This window comes from Centruroides vittatus, unplaced genomic scaffold, assembly GCF_030686945.1.
Source record: "Centruroides vittatus isolate TY-2023 unplaced genomic scaffold, ASM3068694v2 contig_2568, whole genome shotgun sequence".
Classification (NCBI taxonomy): Eukaryota; Metazoa; Arthropoda; class Arachnida; order Scorpiones; family Buthidae; genus Centruroides; species Centruroides vittatus.
The window spans coordinates 123808-130152 of NW_027121629.1; the positions used below are offsets into that span (position 1 = coordinate 123808).

The following is a 6345-nucleotide window of genomic DNA, read 5'->3' on the forward strand; positions in this document are numbered from 1 at the left end:
GCCTCCAAAACTCAAATTATCGCTATAATTTCCTTCATAAGCATAATGTTAGGCATCTTCCCCCGAATCACTATACATAACTTTATTTCCCCCAAACATATTTATGTAGGTAAAATTAGTTTTAACTAATGTTAAAAGTTAAAACTAGTTTTATCTCAAATCAAAACATGTACAGCAGTAAATTAACTAGACAAAACCCGTTTTGTCTAGTTAAAACTAGAATTTACTGCTAGTCAAAAATGAATTTGAGTTACAACTAGTTTTAACTAGACAAAACTGGTTTTAACAAAGACATCCAGTATAAACTAGTTTCAACTAGTTAAAACGCGTTTTAACTAAAAATGGGTTTTGACTGTAACATATATATACTAATAACATGTTCATTAAGTTCAAATCCCACACGAAATATAACATACGACGTCCTGTATCTTTTCATTCTTTGACCTTCAACCACCAAAATTTAATAGCATCATTACTCACAATGTACAGTACCATGTCAAATTTCGATTTTTAAAATGTTTAAAACAACTAAACAGAAATTTATATAAGATTAAATGCAGTTAAACTTTTAGTAAAGTGATTAAGTCTCTGTAGAGATAATTTTACAAATGTATAATTTATTTAACTTAAAACTGTTTTACATTTTAAAACAAATTAAACGTTTGAATGAAGAACATCAAAACATAAAAAAAATTACTAATGAAATACATCAAATGTACCATATACTTTTTCACTTTAATGTAGTAAAAATATTTTGAACTTAAAACTCGTTTTTCAAAATTTCTTGTTCTATTAAAATAATTAAACAATTGAAATTATTCCGCCGGAAGAATTGAATCCTGGTCTGAATCTCACTCTTCGATTTCTTTGATATAATAAAATATAGCACGAGGAATGATTTTCTCTTTAATATATCGGCCAATCTCCAAGTGATCTTTCAACATTTTTTTTCTTTTCAAATTGTTTTTCTGCTTCAACAAATTGAAAAATCCAAAGAAGGCATGTTTACGAACTGTCTCGGATGTTCTTTCGGTTTCGTTATTCTTTTTAACGAAACCGAAAGAACATCCGAGACAGTTCGTAAATATGCCTTCTTTGGATTTTTCAATTTGTTTCCCTTATTTCCAGTCGATATCGCATCCTTTGCATTCCACGATTTCGGGTCCGACGAAATGGAAAGGTTCTTCCGGATCTACTTCGCATTTAATGCGATATTCTTTCGTCAGTACGGAATTACTAAAACATTCGTTAGGTTTGAAGTGGAATTCTAAGACGAAATCCATCCGATTGTCCAAAACGTACTTGACGGTTACGTCTTTGAGGTGTTTCAAAACGAGTTTGTCCCGCTTGTTTATCATGGGAGACAAGACACTAGAATTCAGAAACACCGTCAATCAAAAATCCGGAATTTCCAGGTTTTCTTGGCGTTCGTCTCTTTTATTTTTGTTCGATTCCATGTCTAACTTTTCTTCTCCCATTTCTTCTTTGACGTCCAAAGACGGTTGTCCGTTGATAATTTCGAACCTGATTTCGAATAATGGTTTATAAATATCCGCGTACTTCATCTTCAACTGGTAAAGCTCCTTATAATAATTCACTTTAATATTTAAGTATGACAGTTGCAGATCTAGTAGTTTCTGGATGCGACTCTCCACGTCGGGTGTTGCATCCCGAAGAATGTTAGACAAATAACCGCCAACGCTTTTATCCTTTACCTTCTTATCCGATGCTTGTACAGCAATGGCATCCAGCTCCATTTCCTTGCTAATCGTCGAAATATCGTCGACACGAGTACAATTTTCCTCGCTCATCGTTGACTTGTAAATTTCTTCTACGCTTCTTTCGACTTCGAAAAGAATTGCCGTTTGAAATTTAAACGTACCCGAACCTTAATGAAAATAATCTCGAAACCGGCGTTTAACCTCGGTAATAAATTGTTAAAAAGTTGTGTTTATAAATACTTTTAAAATAAAATGCATTATTTATATATAGGCTTGTATTTTAATAAACTTGATATTAATAAAAATCCAATAATGATATATTAACGTTTCTCGATCTATTTCCGCTAGTGGCGCCCCGATCACGCCTTTATTTTTACTTTTCTGTTATATTAAAAGAATATACAGTACGGAAAACTGTAGTAATCCGTCAACTTTTTGATCCGTTCCTTTTTTTCTTTTTTATTTCTGGATGTTTTGGCACTCAAATTTTCTATATATATATAACCTATAACCTCTTACAAAATTCAGGGATGGAGCGACACAGAGGGGTTATCTGTCATTTCTTGAGTGGGGGTCAGACTTAATGAAAATTTTATTCGTTAATATCACTTAGTTTAAAAAAAAACTTATTTCTATCTTATAAAAATAAACCCTTTGCTTTTTTTATAGTATGAAAAGAAATTTTAATGAAATCTCATAATTAGTGATTTTCTAACTAAAAATGGTTATAATTTGGAAGCTGCTAATATGAGATTTTTTAGATTATTAGGCTACTAGGCATTTTTAAATTATAACAATAATTCGAATATTAAAGGAAACTAAAAGTAGACAATATAATGGTTAACGTTAAATTATAACAAATCAAATGGAAAGAATTAATAATGACTTTTTACCGAAGTTTGTTTTATAAACAGGTTTGAGATCATGTCGAAAGTATTAATAGATGAAAAGATCAAGAACATCTTAAACTTAAATACAACAGATCTTCAGAAACGCAATTTTTTATGATAATTTAATTTTTATCTTAAATGCTACGCAACTTTAAAAATATTTTTTCGTTTTGGCACGCCGCTCTTTTCGACTACTTTCTCTAATATATAATAAGTCAAAAGTCTCTAAGCATTTTTTAAACAAGCAACGTAATTAAATAAAATGCTATTTTGATATAAGTACAGTTAAACCCCGCTTAACGCGGGAGGATACGTCTCTAGAAGACAAAGCGCTAAATGAAACAGCGTTAAACGAGGTCTTTTTAACACAGAGTAAATAGGGAAAGGGAAACGCGACCAAAAATAAACAGATTTTACTTTAATTTTAAGTTATTTTTATATTAATTTGCATCTCATATATAAAATTGTCGTGTCACAATTTTTGTTACCGTACTCCTCCGAAACGGCTTTACCGATTTCTACCAAATTTCATATGCATATTCAGTAGGTCTGAGAATCGGCTACTATCTATTTTTCATACCCCTAAACCATTTCCCCCCTTTCAAAAATATATTTATATATGGATTAAGGCTTTTATGTCCAACAGATGGCGCTACTTCGACGACCTAAGTTTGCTTTTCTGTGAGAATGGACTGAAGCAGATCATTTTCTATCTATCTATATAAATAAAATATAACGTTCGTTTGTTCCTACCGATTCCTTTGAAATTTTGACACTACGTTGCATTCGAATACGCACGTGTTTTTATATAATATACATGTCGAAATTCCCCCCAGTGGGGGGAGATGGACGGAATTAAGGCTTTCCGTGAAGAACTCGGCTTCTATTATACTATTTTACATGCGGTTTTTTTGCGTTTTTAATTGCGTCAACAGAATATACACTAAAAAGGGATTTTTCGATATTCCGGGAAAAGTGACGGGATTAAGGCTTACTGTGAAGAACTCGGCTTTTATTATACTATTTTAGATGCGTTTTTGATTGCGTTTTAATAGGGTACGTCAAGAGAATGTACACTGAGAAGGGATTTTTTGAAATTCCCCCCACGGGGGAAGTGTTATACATTTATATAACAGATAAACATATGCACACAGAAATGTAAAGTTCATTTTTTGCAATGAAGGTCCTGGCTTTTCTGAAATTCTTGATTTTTTTGTGATAAAGTCGTGTAGTTTCATTGGTCGCTTTCTTTTTCTTTCCTTAAGCAAATGTTGATAGCAGCGGATCGCATCCAAAACGCCTCGTTTTGCTTTTGCACTCCTTTCAAAATCTGGATCATTCGCTACAATTTGATCAACAATTTTGGTTATCGTTAGCAAACTTTTACTAAGGAAATCTGTAGCAAGTTCTTTGGATTCTTTGTTTTCAGAATCTCTATTTTCCAGTTCCACACGAATTCCTTGTTCTGCTAGTTCTTGAAGGTCGTCGTTGGTGAGGCTCTCACCAGAATTCTGCAGTAACTTCCCAATATCCTGCTCGTCTACATCTCCTGCATCGATTAAGTTGACAATTTTATCAACCTAACGATGCAGCGATAGACCTTCAGCCATAACTCCGTTCATGCATTTATCAGTTAATTCTTGCCAAGCGAAGTCGATATATTTCTTATGGCATCCATGATGTTATATATTTTCCAAAATGACACCAAACAAATAAAGATTTAAGTAAAGTACAGCGCTACGACGAATTGCCACCTTTTGCTGATTGGTTCGTGTTCGGGTATAATCGTATTATATACGAATTAATGAAATGCTGCGTTAATTTAAATCGGCGTAAATTTTGAGCATTTTTTTTTTAGGCTTCAAACAGTCCGCGTTATATCGAATCAGCGTTAATCGAGGCAGCGTTAAGCGGGGTCTTGCTGTATTTTTAAAAAGTATAGGTCACCGAAGCTGCATTTCTTATGATAAAAAAATTCTTTGTCTTATATTATTCAACTTAGAATAATTATAACTTTATGTCAAACAAAAATTATTGGAGATAAATTATCGTGGAAAATAATAAATTGTCTGACTTCAATGATTGAGGATATAGCGGAACAATTGAAAAAAAAAGAAAGAAAGAAAGCCAAGGGCTATTGTCTTCTTTAATTTATGTTTTAAAATAGTGTTTTTCAAGCGTACAAGGTAATTTTAAATTTCAAAACAATAAATACAATAATTTATAGCAATTATCTTACCTTTATTTTATTGTAATTTAAAGATAATTTGTTCTTTAAAATTATATTTAAGTAGTATAGAAATAGATACAACACAGTATAAATAAAAAATGAATTTTGGAAAATTTTCTGGTAATTAAAAATCTTTTCTTGTTTGATTTTCTTTGGAGTGTGCCAGACCCTTGGCCCTTGTGGGTGCGCCACTGGCTTCGTGATGTTGCGATTTATGTTCTATTGTGTTTTTAATATTAAGTTTATACCTAAAAAGTTTGTAAGAAACGGAGTGATGATTGAAATTACATAATAATAATACTCTACATGAATGAAATTGTTCTGGTTAATAATGTAAAGCTTTGAATTATGCTAATGAATGAAAAATTTACAGTTTAAATAATTTCAAAGAAAAAAATCAAATAAAACTAAACCTTTTCATTATCAATATTATTACTTAAATTATATTAAAAATAAAAAAATTACTAATTGCATAAATGCTTTTATCGTTTTTATTTTCTAATTAAAGTACAGTAAACTGATTTACAAAAGTTTTGATTTTAATAATACGGAACCATTCTTGATTTAATAATACCGATATTAATATAACATTGATTATCAACTAATTAAAAGTAATTAACATAAATTGAGCACTTAAAACAGATTTTGGTTAATGTTACCTATGGTTCCAAAATGGAGGCTCGTCTCTGATTCCAGCAAATAGAAAAAAAGGAAACAATGGGATGCACGTTCTAACCTAACCTAACCTACTCTAATAATTTTGTTGGTAATAATTATGGTAATTTCTTAGAATAGGTTATGTTAGGTTAAAACGTGCGTCCACACTGTTTCCTTTCTTCTATTTGCTGGAATTAGAGACGAGCCTCCATTTTGGAACCATAGGTAACATTAACCCAGATTTTAATTTAAAAAAATACCTATTGTGAACAGCGCATAAGAACAATTTATAATCTTACACTTAACTTTTAAAACTAGATTATTGAATTAAATAAAAAATATATTTTTTATTACAATCCTGACATCGATTTACCCCATGGAATCACATTATTGAATCAGCTTTATAATTCTATAGTTGAATCCAAATATTTTAAATAAGCAACGAATTAACGTGCTATTTATTTAATATACTGTAGCCTCATGCTTTAAATTTTACACAGGTACATTTAAATAAACTATATTAGCTTTTTTTATAGATGTTAACGTTCACAGAGTTGTAGAAATTATTACAGTTTAAACGTAATTTATTCGAATTATTTTAAAATTCAAATATATCTTTATACATAGGCTATAATAAAGAATGATTATAAATAAAAATATAAAAACTTTGTCAAAGTGATTTAAAAATAAAATAAAATTTTGTTTGTTTTTTTTGCAGAACCTAATACAAATAGTATCGGATTGAGAGTAATTTGAAAGTTTTCATAACGATGTAAATGTTAAATAGGAAAAACTGAAAAATTCTCATCGGAATATTTCATTGATTATTAATTTGACTTTAAAACTT

The 6345-nt window shown here is 30.5% G+C and overlaps 1 pseudogene; it reads right to left on the bottom strand.

Moving 5' to 3' along the window:
* Positions 1–1118: 1118 nt before the first annotated feature.
* LOC136971492 (nucleosome assembly protein 1-like 1) lies at positions 1119–1994 on the bottom strand (annotated as a pseudogene).
* Positions 1995–6345: the final 4351 nt, after the last annotated feature.